The sequence below is a fragment of the Pinus tabuliformis genome, chromosome 9, assembly GCF_031772625.1.
Source record: "Pinus tabuliformis cultivar Carrire ecotype Pingquan chromosome 9, CPIR1, whole genome shotgun sequence".
Classification (NCBI taxonomy): Eukaryota; Viridiplantae; Streptophyta; class Pinopsida; order Pinales; family Pinaceae; genus Pinus; species Pinus tabuliformis.
The window spans coordinates 67,540,320-67,554,692 of NC_142307.1; the positions used below are offsets into that span (position 1 = coordinate 67,540,320).

The 14,373-nt window shown below is 37.2% G+C and overlaps 1 pseudogene; it reads left to right on the forward strand.

The window, feature by feature from the left end:
• Positions 1–8,340: 8,340 nt before the first annotated feature.
• On the forward strand, positions 8,341–11,218 carry LOC149147147 (pentatricopeptide repeat-containing protein At3g12770 pseudogene; annotated as a pseudogene).
• The last annotated feature ends 3,155 nt before the right edge of the window (positions 11,219–14,373 follow it).

Genomic DNA, 14,373 nt, shown 5'->3' on the forward strand with positions numbered 1-14,373 from the left:
AATTAGAGGGAAAATGAAGGAAAATGAAGAAAATAGAGGCATCAATTATAAAAAGGCTTCAGAGAAATAATTTCTAGCCTTTTGATAGTTTGTGGCTTGGAGTTATTTTTCATTCTCTCTCTCTCTTACAATCTTGCTTACTTAGAGCAGGCTTGGAGCACTCTAGTACTTACTTGGATTTGACAAAAGCAAGTAAAGGAAAAGAAAGGAAAACAAGGAAGTGAAAGGAGACAGATGGATCAACAACTGCAACTAGATTGTTTTGCAAGTAACAAGTTGCATGTGTGAGTTCCTTGTTGGTTTATGGATGGATGATGCACGCATTGATTCTGTGGTTATGTGTTTTCATTTACATGGATATTTTCCTGGATTGATAGTGGTTTCAACCTTTCCTTTCCATTTCCTAGATATCCATGGCATTGTGAGTTTTTCCACTTATTGTTTTTCTGATTGGTGCTCAGGTTCCTTATGGTTGTGGGTTGGAACAAACACTCTAGAGACTTGAGACAACCTGGGTTGAGTTATTAGTTCCTGGAGACTTAGGTTGGGAGAAATTCTCTAGAGCCCTTGGTGGTTTCAGTTATTAGGTCTTGGAGTCATAGTTGGAACAGATGCTCTAGACCCTTGGAAGGATGTGGGTTGAGTTACTAGTTCATAGAGACTTGGATGACTTGGATAGAGATTGATCTGGTTGATGTTAATGATTTTGGGACCATAGAGGTGGAATCATTGTGGTTGAGGGTTGAGGTGGTTTGGCCTCTGAAAGCCCTGGTTGGTTTTGTCTTGGTTTATTCCATGAGTCCTACATTCATGCTTGAAATATGGTGGGGGGGTGATTGGTTGAAATAGAGATTTGGTTCAACCCAGTCTATGGTCGAGTGGTATGTGGAAGTCCTTGACTTGGTTGAAATTTTCATATGTTAATATGAGATATTTTCCTATTGTGATCTATGAGAATATGTGTTGATTATGATGGTTATTTTATGACTTATTTTCCATCATTTCTGTTATGTTTATGAGTTAGTTATATGTTAGTTAGATGATGTATACTTTCTATGGCTCTTCTAATGTTTTGGATACATTCATGAATGACTAATGAATGCATGGACTAACAGGTGTTATTGCAACTATGTGGAGATGGCGTACATCCTTCTTAGTGATTCTCGAATGATGTTTAGGAGTATATGATCAAATATGCATTCATGGCATGTTGGTTACATGCTTGCCATGTGTTTGATGAAATGTATGTAATGGCTAGGCATTGTTAGGTAAAGTTTTTGTTCAAATTCTAAATGAGTAGCATTGTTAGCATCTTATTTATGCTTCTAGAAAGTTTTAGGCAGTTCTGGGCAGGGGTCTGGAGGCCAGCTTGAAAAAGTGGCTCAGATCTAGGACTGTAGACACATAACTAGGGATTTTGGGCCATAACCGCATGGAGTCAAGTCTATGAGTGTGGTTATAACCTCATAACCATATGGATGCAGTGTCAACGGTGCAATTATGGAACTAGGTCAATGAAAAAGGGTTTCATCTCAGGGATTGATCACCTAGAATGGTTATTTGGCTCATGAATGGCTTGTAGTCCCTAAGGGATGTCCTAAAGGTTTCAGTTTGTAGGCCCCACTTCCATAACTGGAACTTGGAGGTTGGGTCATATCATAGTGACACGCGTCTCATGTTTTCCATGGAAGGGCAGTTAAAGTGGTAAATGTGGGGAGTGGTGGTTACAAAATTCCATCTCCACACACATTTGAGCCTAAGTAGTCTTATAAAAAAAAGTAGTTTTTGGGTTGTGGAAATAAAGCTTTACCAAAAAAGGATAATGATGGGAGATTCCAAGATGCAGGGGAAGGTTCAGAAGCCTTCACCAAACTGGAACCATGGAGATTGATGTCAATATTGGATCAAATGTGGGAGACTATGGCTAAATGAAGAGACTAGAACTACCCTATAACCACTATCCAGATTCACAATTAGACTTCTTGTCATCAATATTGTAAAAAATAACAACAAGAAAACCCTGAGACATAGGGTAAATATTCATATCATCCATCAAGAGAGGTTTCCATGTCTCAAAGATCCATTTGTGGAGATTAGCTAGCCACAACTAAAATCCATTAAACTCGCAGAACAAACCTTGCTCTGTGTTAGCACACTGTAATTTCTCCAGGCTGAGGAGAGAAATCCCAAAGGTAACCACAAACCACTTATAGGTTAAGGTCTAGTCCCCCTAACCTTGGAGAGGGCTCTCTCTGGATCAACTATCAATCAAAGACTGATGGGATATCGATTTTAGACTGGTTATTAAGCTCAAAAGGTAGAATATGACATAATATTTAATGAAAATTGTTGGGAGAGAGGGCCACTGAAGTTTAAGATCATAGAATGTCAGGGCATGCATGAGTCATCCAGATAATAGAGGCAAGGCGATCTCATATTCCATGTCAATTATTAATTATAGTGATGAATGAGGGAAACATAAAAATATCTAGTCAAATGAAATAGAGCATATGATTATGAATTTTGCTACATAAATAATGAACTAACATTCAGAAGAACCATGAAAAAGCAATGAAGAATTCCATCATATATGAGATCCAAAATTATCCTAAGCATATAAGGATGAAATCAATACAACAACTTCAGAAATGGATATCAAATTAACATAAAGAAAACAAAAACTTGAAACCATGCACCACAAGAATCTCTGAAAATAAAGGTGCAAGCCTGCTCTAAGTTTTTTATTAAAATATTTACACACACAGGGCTTGTTTCGATTCCAACCAACCAACCAAATAAATCCTTCTTCCTTTTCCGTTACCATATTAAATACATTTCATAAAGATATGTCATGGCTAGGTTAAATGTGTGTTTCGATCCATCAACCCAATTTTGTTTTATAAAAAAATTAGATAAAGCAATTTTATATGTCATCTTTATCTTTGAAAGAGAAAAAAATTAAAAAACTACTTTATATCTATCCTTTTGACTTATCTAGATAACAAAATTATCTCACAAGATCTTATCCTAACATTAAAAGCTCAGCCTGATGATGAAAATAGAAAAGGCAGCTTAGACTATGTTGTGCAGCAGTTCATGTTGGCATGCTTTCTTGTGTGCTAGAAAACGACTTGGATGATGGCTGGGCATTGAGTAGAATTCTAAGTAGGAAATGGAACATTCATTACATTGCATGGAAATTGACCATATCAAAATATCCGATCCACCTATGTGTAACATGTGTGCAACAATTGCGCAGCACTGTGCAGCACTTGTGCAACAAAATTTCAAAACTATGTTTGGCACTTTCTTCCTGCCTCAAATATAAATAGGTGGTTATAGATACTCCATTGAAATTATATTATACACTAGAAATCTCCAGAATGCAAAAATATCTATACATTTCCACACTTTCAAACCGAAATCCAAAAATTTCATCATTATGTCAACAAAAGCTACGAAAATGGGCCACTAAGTGACACATGTTACTCCCAAAATATAGTACCTGTGTAAAATATGAGATCGGTTTTTGTAGATGAGATTGTTTTGAAGAAAAACCTCTCTTAGTTTCTTCAAAATATTCCCCAAATCCTCATAAACAATTCTAAAAAAGCATGACTAAAACAACAAAATACACAGTCTGAAAAATAGGCCTTAAAGATGCATTCGAAACTCTTGATCTATGACACCTGTGAAAAAAATGGAAGAGGTTATTGTGATTTGGTTCATGATTAAGTTTTTTTTTGTTTGTTTTTTTGAAGTTTGGTTCCATGTGGCTAGAAACAACGTTTCAAATTTATGTCTAAAGCAGGGTATTTTGCGCAGCATTGTGCAACGAACAGTTAGAGTAGCCCTCCATGCTCTATATGGTTGCACACCTCCTCTAGAAAATGGATCAAATGGGTAGGCTTGAAATATATGTGTGATTGTGTAAAAATATTTAGGTCGGCTCTCTAATTCTTGCAAATCACCTAAATGGTTGATACCCACTTGCACAACAAAATTTTGAATTTGTGGTTGCACCATGTATTCCACCGACTAGACACTCTTTCATGTTTGTGGTGAACCCTTGATGACAAAAACTCGATAATGTCGGAGAGTGACCTTTGATAATATGACAAAAACAGTGGTCCTAGGCTCTACTGCTTCAAAAACTGAAAATCAATGGACAAGGAAAATACATTTGACGAAAAAATACCTATGACCCTAATATTGGCTCCAATGGGGATGGTAACCTCCTAGCAAGGTGCCAAGAACATAAACTGTAGACTAGTAGCCTATTCAGACCATTGGGCAATGGATTCAACATAAAAACTGAAAATTTAATTGACTGAGTGACTTACATATAGCAACAAATCACTAGAACCTTAAAGCCATCACTTCAGGCTTCAAATTCCAATGATGACCACCCACACCTGCAAATCTAAACAATAATACCAAAATTACCAAAGAAACTACTGGAAGTTGGCACACTACTGAAAAAAGATCCTCAAACCATTGAGATTATTTATGTACATACCAATCTACCCTAACAGTTGAGAACCAAATGCTTGATTCAAGCAATATAAAACCTCCAATATAACCAATCAAAAAGTTGATCCAATACCTGGGCTCCTTGACTATGTTTAAGCAGAATCAAAACTAGAACTTGTAAGGGCATTGGAAATTGATTGTAGGTTTGATATTCACAGAAGAAACATAATCAAAACTCTATAGTGAATAATTCATCCATATAGAAAACTATGGGATCATGAAAGACATGACTTATTGATTGATTTTCAAAGTATTTTGTAGATTTATCATCATGCTTGGGTAATTCATACATGCTTTCTTTCCCACAATACATTTTCAATGGTGAGTCATCAAACCTATTTTCAAAACACCCCTCAATCTCAATATCAAAAGGAAACACTACCACTTCTTGTTTAGGCTGACAAAGGTTCTCAAAGAAATGATTTTGACATTGGAAATTGTGGCCCTGAATTTGAACTTCTAAGTCTTGAAGATCTTTTTCAAATTTTTCAACAAACTTTGCTAAAAATTTGGTCTTCAAAGCTACATTTCAATTTCTTTAGATAAATAGATATAAATTATGGGAAAGCCTCATAAATTGGATCATCATAAAAAATTATTCCAATATTCTTTGAAACCTTCAATAGAAATAAGGTCTCCCACGTACCTTGCCATCTTGTTTAACAAGCAATCCGATCAACATGTAGTGGAGTCGCCATGAGTGTTCTACATTTTGTATTATTTGACAATGGAGTCATTGAGCGAATGATTCCACCTTCATATGTGTGACTGTTGTCCACCATGAACAACCAAATCTAGGTCGTTGTCGTTTTTTTCCCGAGGAAGGTAGAGCTTCCAATCCCCGACAACGACACCACTATGTTAGCACTTTGTAAATTTCTCCAGGCTAAGGAGAGAAATCCCAGAGGTAACGATAGACTACTTGTAGGTTAAGGTCCAGCCCCCCTAACCTTGGAGAGGGCTCTCTCGCTGGATCAACTATCAATCAAATACTGATAGGATATGGATTTTATACTGGTTATTAAGCTCAGAAGGTAGATGACATAAGATTTAATAAAAATTGTTGGGAGAGAGGGCCACTGAAGTTTAAGATCATATAACATCAGGACATGCATGAGCCATCTAGATAACAGAGGCAAGGTAGGTGCATATTCCAAGTCAACTATCAATGTAGTATAGTGAAGAATGAGGGAAACATAAAAATTTCCAATCAAATGCAATAGAGCATACAATTATGAATTATGTTGCATAACCCGGTATTGAGAAGAACTGTGATAAAACAATAAAGATTTCCCTCATATATGAGATCCACAATTATCCTGAGCATTGAAGGATGAACTCAAGATAACAACATCAGAAATGGATATTAGATTAACATAAAGAAAACACAAACTTGAAACCACACACCACAAGAATCTATGAAAACAAAGGCGTAAGCCTGCTCTGAGATTTTTATTAAAATATTTACACACACAGGGTCTGTTTTGATTCCAACCAACCAACCAACTAACTCCTTCTTCCTTGTCCATTACCAGCTTAATTACATTTCATAAAGATATGTCATGGCTAGGTTCAATGTATGTTTCGATCCATCAACCCACTGTTTTTTAATCAAAAATTAGATAAAGAGATTTTATAAAACATTTTTATCTTTCAAAGAGAAAAAACATAAAAAATACTTTATATCTATCCTTTTGAATTATCTATATAACAAAATTATCTCAAAGGATCCTATCCTAACATTAAAATCTCAAATTGATGATGAAAATAGAAAAGGCAGCTTAGATTGTGTTGTGCAATAGTTCCATGTTGGCATGCTTTCTTGTGTGTTGGAGGATGACTTGGCTGAGGGCTGGGCACTGAGTAGAAATGAGCCATTCCTTACATAATATGACAATTGAACATCTCAAAATATCCAATCTATCTATGTGCAACATGTGTGCAACACTATGATGTGTCCGTGCAACAAAATTTCAAAACTATGTTTGGCACTTTCTTCCCACCTCAAATCAAAATAGGTGGTGGTTATATCTACTCCATTGAAATTATATTATACACCAACAACCTCCATAATGAAAAAATATCTATACATTTCCACATTTTCAAATCGAAATCCAAAAATTTCATCATTCTGTCAACAAAAAATGAGAAAATGGGCTGCCAAGTGACACATGTTACTCCCAAACTGTAGCACCTGTGTAAAATATAAGATAGGTTTTTGTATATGAGTTTGGTTTGAAGAAAAACCTCTCTCATTTTATTCAAAATATTCCCCAGATTCTCAAAAACTATTCTGAAAAATCATGGCTAACACAGGAAAATACAGAGTCTGAAAAATAGGCCTTTAAGATGCCTTCGAAACTCCCGATCTGTGACACTTGTGAAGAAACTGGAAGAGGTTATTGTGCTTTAGTTCATGCTTAAGAAAAACCTCTTTCAATGTTTTGAAATTTAGCTTCATGTGGTTGGAAACAATGTTTCAACTTGATGACTAAAATAGGGTATTTTGCGCAGCATTGTTCAACGAACAGTCTGAGTAGCCCTCCATGCTCTGTATGGTTGCACACCTCCACTGGCAAAATGGATCAAATGGGTAGGCTTGAATTTTTTGTGTGATGGTGTATAACTCTTTAGGTATGCTTTCCAACTCTTGGAAACCTCCTAAATGGTTGATACCCACTTGCGCAGTGGTTGCGTAGCAAAATTTTGAATATGTGGTTGCACCATGTCTTCCATTGACTTGACACTCTTTCATGCTTTTGGTGAACCCTTGATGACACAAACTCAACAATGTTGGACAATGATCTTTGAGACTATGACAACAGTAGTGGTCATAGGCTCTACTGCTTCAAAAACTGAAAATCAATGGATAGGGAAAATACATTTGACGACAAAAAACCTAGGACCCTAACACTCCGAAAAATAATTTTCACTATTCAAAGCATCCTCCTCTAAAGAAACATTGAGGAAGGAACTTCTTGAACTACAAGAAGAGTAGATCTAGATTTCAACATGACAATGTATGAAGCCAAAGAAGAGCTTTCTTGATCAATAATCATTCATGCAAAAGAAGTTATATTCTACATGGAATCACTAAGATTCACCCTTGTTCAGACTGCAATCAAGATCTGCAAAGAGATCCACATGATCTAAGCATAGATCGACCAACTAGGGAAAAGCCCTAGCCACTGCTAGGGTTTTCAAAGCTCCATCCATCCCCTTTAGAATGCTTGACAGTGATTTTTGACCAATCAACTAGCAGTGCTCGACCACGATTTTTGGCTTGCTTGTTGGTAGCACCTGACGAAAATTTCCAGCCTAGATTTCCCAACTGCGCCCATGATTTCCAACCAATTTCCTTACTATAAAAAGGAAATATATCAATAATGTGAAATTCAGAGATATTTGACGAGAATAAAAACTTATCTTTTTATATAATAAGTTATTTTAATTGGTTAGATACTTTGTTAAAAATAATTTTGTTTCCTCAAAATTTTATACTTTGTTGTATTTAAAGACATTTTACAATTTAACATGAGAAAAATGTTAGAGTAAATTGTTAAATAAGATATTGTGATAAAATTATAAATTAAAAAAAACGATAATAAAATATAATGTTGAGCTAATTAAAAAAATAATGAAAAATAAAAATAATAAATTTCCTCAATTTAATTTGTCATATTACCATTTTCATGTAGATTACATATTTTCTTTTAATTTATATTATGTACTCTCGCACCACGGTGATAATTTATAACACTTGGATTGGTTATGAACATAACTCATAGATTTGATGGCCATTGGCTCATGTGACTCCCATAGTTGACTGGCACGAATGGATTCAATATATCACACTGGGTGTCCTCCAGCTCAGGCATAGCCACGAGTTCTCCCTCGTCATTCACAGAGAAATCATGGTGGTTCATTGTGGGCATTCAAGGAGGTCGTGTATGGGCTACATCATGGCCAACACACCCGCCCCTCTCATTCTATTTACGAGCCGAGAATGTTCTCAGACATGAATGCTTCTCTGCTTTGCAATGTCTATGTCCCCTTTCCCTTCATTTGTTGATGGCTCCCTTTGTTGGGTTGCACAACATTCGCCATTGACACAAAATTACAGGCCAAACCCGAATATATGGTGTCTCTCCGAATCAAATAGATTAATGCCAATGGACCTCGCAGTTCCAAGTGCATCTTCATCTCTTCATTATCACTCTCCCTGCCAGTTTTCGAATTCCAAACACATTCGTCAACCCCTTCATATTCGTTTTAACGATGAGCACGTTCTTCCCTCAATCTCTACGGCTGAAAATGGACAAATTACTGAAAAACCAAATGTCAGAATTCCCAATCCTTCAGTTCTGCAAGTTCCGAGGGAAGAATCCAATGCCAATCGCGGTACCAATACTTGCGCTTCTCTCTTGCAGGCAGCTACCAACATCCAACAACTTCATCAAATCCATGCGCACATGCTCAGAACAGGGCATTTCAGAAACGCATTTTTGATAACCAAGCTTTTGCATATGTATTCCAATTGTGGCAGCATGGACAGTGCCAGGCTAGTTTTTGACAGAAGAAAGAGACCAAATGCTCTGTTTTGGAATGTTATGATCAGAGGGTATGCGAGAAACGGGCTCTGTGAAGAATCCCTTCGACTTTATTACCAAATGCAGCAGGCGGGGTTACATCCAGATAAGTTTACGTTTCCCTCTGTACTGAAAGCATGTGCTGGTCTATCTGATCTACAAAAGGGAAAGGAGATCCATAAGGACATCATTGGAACTGAATTTGAGTGGGATGCTCATGTGGGTAATGCCCTTATACATATGTATGCCAAATGTGGAAGTATAGAGGATGCACGCCAAGTGTTTGACAAAATGTCTGAACGGAATTTAGTCTCCTGGACAGCCCTGTTTTCAGGGTATGTTCAGAATGGATTTGCGGAAGATGCCTTGATGCTTTTTCATCAAATGCAGCTGGAGAACATGGCACCAGACTCGGTGACCATGGTGAGTGCAATCCAGGCATGTGGACATTTGGGCGATCTACAAAGAGGTCACCAGTTACATGGTTTTGTCATTCGGAAGAGATTGGATTCAGATCTCAATGTGCAGAATTCACTTGTATTTATGTATGGAAAGGGTTGCAGAACTGAGGTGGCTTGCAAGTTGTTTGACAAAATTCAGAATCGGGATATCGTCTCGTGGAATTCAATGGTTTCTGTGTATGCACAGAATGGGCATCCGAATGAGGCCTTGAAGCTGTTTGTTAGGATGCAATTTGAAGGTGTTGCGCCTGATGCTGTCACCGTAGTTACTGCTCTGCAGGCATCTGCTGATTTAGGAGTTCTGCAACGGGGTAAATTGATACATGATCATGTAATTCGAGTAGGATTTGAGTCGAATGTTTTTGTGGGAAATTCCCTTGTAGCTATGTATGCCAAGTGTGGGAGTGTGAGCATTGCACGGCAAGTGTTTGATAGGATGTTGCAGAAAAATGTGATCACGTGGAGTGCAATGATTTCAGCCTATGGGATAAATGGTATGGGCAAGGACGCCCTTGCTCTGTTTACAGAAATGCAGCAGTCGGGCGTGAAACCAAATGATATCACTTTCATTTCTGTTTTATCAGCATGCAGTCATGCAGGCCTTGTAAATGAGGCCTGGAAATACTTCAACTGCATGAGCCTACAGTATGGTCTTTCACCCAAAGCTGAACACTATGCCTGCATGGTTGACCTTCTTGGCCGTGCGGGGCAATTGGCTGAGGCACAAGACTTCATTGATAGGATGCCATTTGAACCTTCTGCTAGTGTGTGGGGGGCTCTGCTTGGTGCCTGCAGAATTCACCACAATATTGAGTTAGGAGAACATGTTGCTGAACACCTTCTTAAGTTAGACCCACAAAATGCTGGTTACTATGTATTGATGTCAAACATTTATGCTGCAGGTGGAAGGTGGGATGATGTAGAAAAGGTTAGAACAATTATGAGAGACAGGGAAGTGGTGAAAAGACTAGCATCCAGCTGGATTGAATTCGATGGCAGGGTCCATTCATTCCATGTTGGTGACAGGTCATACCCTCAAATTGATGACATTTCTGCTACACTAGAGGTTTTATCTCTGCTGATGAAAGAGGTAGGATATGTACCTGATGTGAACTTTGTGCTGCATGATGTGGAGGGTGAAGTGAAGGAATCCATGCTTGGAAGTCACAGTGAGAAGCTGGCCATTGCTTTTGGGCTTATCAACACATACCCTGGGACTCCCATTCGGATTACAAAAAATTTGCGTGTATGTGGTGATTGCCATAGTGCCACTAAATTCATTTCGAAAGTTGCCAAGCGAGAAATAATTGTGAGGGATGCACACCGGTTTCATCATTTCAAGGATGGATTGTGTTCTTGCAAGCACTACTGGTGATGGTCACCCAATAACAAACAAAGGTTCAGTAATGAAGTTAATATTAACTCCCATCGGTTGGAAGCCTGGGATTGTTATGGTTTTCTCCATTACCCATAAATTCTTGGTTTTTTATGCGAAGGTTCCAACTAAAACATAATTCCATATTTATTGCATACCAAATTTCTCACCATGGCTTTGGAGGTGCACTGGTTGTTTACAATTTCCATCATACAGAAGTGGTTGATGATAAAGGATGTAACAATTTTGTAATTGAGAAAGCGATTCATAGTGCCCAAGTTTAACTTAAGTTTAACTTAATCATCATACGAAAGTGAATTATGTTTTTGATAACACACTTCGAGCCACCAAGTAAGGCACTTTCGCACATCGTTTATTTGAAGGAAAAACTTCTCATGGTATTGGAGTGGAATTTATTTAAATGTAGTTAAATTTGATCTCTATAAATGGAAAACCGGAGTCAACTTGTCTGTAACTGAATTTAACTTAAGATACATTTTTGAGAGTATTTTAGCTAACTGCTTAGGAATCAAGATATGTTTGGGCTTAATGGTTAAGAGCATGTGTTTCCTCTTAAGAGATTAGGAGTTCAAAACAAACGGGGGTAGAGTATGTATGCCTTGGTAGACTTAACGGTCAAATCGCTGCACGGAGGTGGGTCCTTTGTCCTACAAACAAGGGGGTGTCATACACCAATTTGGTGTTTGATTTGCCCATGACCATAAAATTAAATAATAATAATAATAATAATTGCTTTATTTTTCTAAATAATGAGTATTTTCAAAACCTATCTCAGTTAGTTAATCAGGAACTTGGGTTGTTCGAATCCTTTTTTAATGAAATCATATCCATAAAATGGCTTAGTTTTGTTATGAAACTAGCTCACAAAAGATCGAAAAGCTAGATCAACGACCTAGAAATAACCCTCTTCGAAGGGGCAACCTCCTTTACATTACACAAATGAACAATTCTTGGATGATTCAAATGAGTCAACCTCCTTTCTATATATAGGGGTATAAGGAGTCACAATATAATGAGAGTCGACATAGCAATAATAATGTAAGGGCACCACAATAACAATAGTGGGCTTTTATGGGGCACAACAATAACAATAAGGGGGCTACACTAATAACAACGAGGGAATACACTAGTATTATAGGGACCTAACATACCCCTCTCCTTAAAAAAAAGTGTTGTCATCAATGCTTGAGTAGTTCTGGATGCTTTTATATAAAATTCTCATCCTCCCATGTGGAATCTTTTGCGGGTAAGTTCTTCCACTTGATGAGATACTCTGAAATTGATCAATTTCGTAACTGTCGAGTTCTTGTTTCCATGACTTCTTCAAGTTCCAATATGGTTTTTCCTTCCTCTTCAAGTTCTGACAATATTGTTTGGACTAGGAGTTTGTCACCTATAACCTTCTTTAAGCGTGAAACATGGAAAGCTGGGTGCACTTTAGAAGATGTAGGAAGCTCCAATTTGTATGCCATAGTAACAATTTTTTGCAACACCTTGTAAAGACCATAATACTTTGGTGATAATTTATTATCCTTCTTAGCTTGTTTGAAGGACATTTGTTTGTATGGTTGTAGTTGTAAAAATACTTAGTCGCCTACATCAAAACTTCTTTCATTGCTGTGTTGATCTGCCTGTTGTTTCATTCTATTCCGCGCAAAAGTGAGGTTATCCTTTAAGAGTTGGAGAACTTGTTGTTGATGCTCTATGTGGTCTTCTACTGCTTGAACCTTAGAATTTTCTCCTAAAGATGACATGATGGATGGTGGATGATATCCATAAAGTGCCATAAATAGGATCATTTTTGTTGTAGTATGGAAGGAAGTGTTATATCACCATTCAGCCAGAGGTAACCATTTGACCCATTGTGTTTGCTTATTAGATACAAAGCAACGAAGATATCCTTCCAAACATTTGTTTACTATCTTAGTTTGCCCATATGATTAAGGATGATAAGATGAGCTATGAGCTAATTGAGTACCCAGACAATAAAATAATTCTGTCCAAAAATTTCCAGTGAAATTAGGATCTCTATCGCTTACAATAATATTTGGGTTTCCCATGTAGCTTTTGAATTGTTTCCATAAATGCAGTAGCCACTGTACTGACTTCAAATGGATGAGATAATGCACAAAAGTGTGCATACTTTGTAAGTATATCAACTACCACCATGATGACACTCTTTCCTTCGGATTTGGGTAAACCTGTGATAAAATCCATTGAAACCTCCTCCCAACGTTGACTTAGAGTGGACAAAGGTTGTAATTGATCCGGGGTCTTAATTGTCTCAACTTTATTTTGTTGGCAAACCAAACATTCTGCCACAAACTTTTGAATATCGGCTTTAAGGCCATCCCAAAAAAATTCCTTTTTAATGTTGTGGCAAGTTTTTAAAAATCCGAGTGTCCTCCTAAGGGAGAGGCGTGCAATTCCAGAAGAATATTTTGTTTGAGTTGAAAATTCTTACAAAGGTATAAGCGATCTTTGTACCATAATGCAACATTTTTCTAGCTAAATGTATTAGATGTACTAGGATCTGCTGCAACTTTTAAATGAGTGACCACACTTCTTCGTCATTCTTCCATTCATTCTTCGTTTTGGTTATCTAATCTGGTTGGATAATAGAAATGGCACAAAGCAATGCTTCTACATCCTCATCCTTTTTTGGGAGTGCATCTGCAACAACATTTTGCTTCCCTTTTTTGTAGATGATTTCAAAGTCATAACCCAACATCTTTGTGACCCATTTTTGTTGTTCCTCTAAAGATAATCTTTGTTCTAAAAGGTATTTAAGACTATCATGATCTGTTTTTACCTTGAAGTGCCTTCCCATTAGATAACGTCGTCATTTCTTAAGTGCATGTAGTATTGCCAACATTTCCTTCTCATAAATAGCTTTGTGTAAATACTTTCTTTTGATTGGACAGCTTTCAAAAGCAATGGGTCTTCCTTCTTGAATTAAAACAACACCAATTCCATTTCTTGAGGCATCACATTCCACAATAAAGGTTTTTGTGAAGTATGGTGTCGCTAAGACCAGTGCTTGGCACATTGCTTTTTTAAGATGCTCAAAGGCTTTAATTGCTTTTGGAGTCCAAGGAAACACATCTTTCTTTAGTAATGTTGTTAGAGGTGCTCCTACTCTCCCATAGTTCTTAACAAACTTGCAATAATACCCTGTGAACTTGAGATATCCTCGCATATGCTTTATGGATGTGGGGATTTTCCATTCCTTAATGGCTTTAATTTTGTTAGGGTCTACCTTAACACCCCCATGAGATACAATATGACCCAGATATTCCACCTTTTGTACTCTGAAAAAACATTTGGAAGTTTTTTCATATAGTTGTTTCTCCTCTAATAGCTTGAGCATCCTGTTAACATGGTCAACATGATC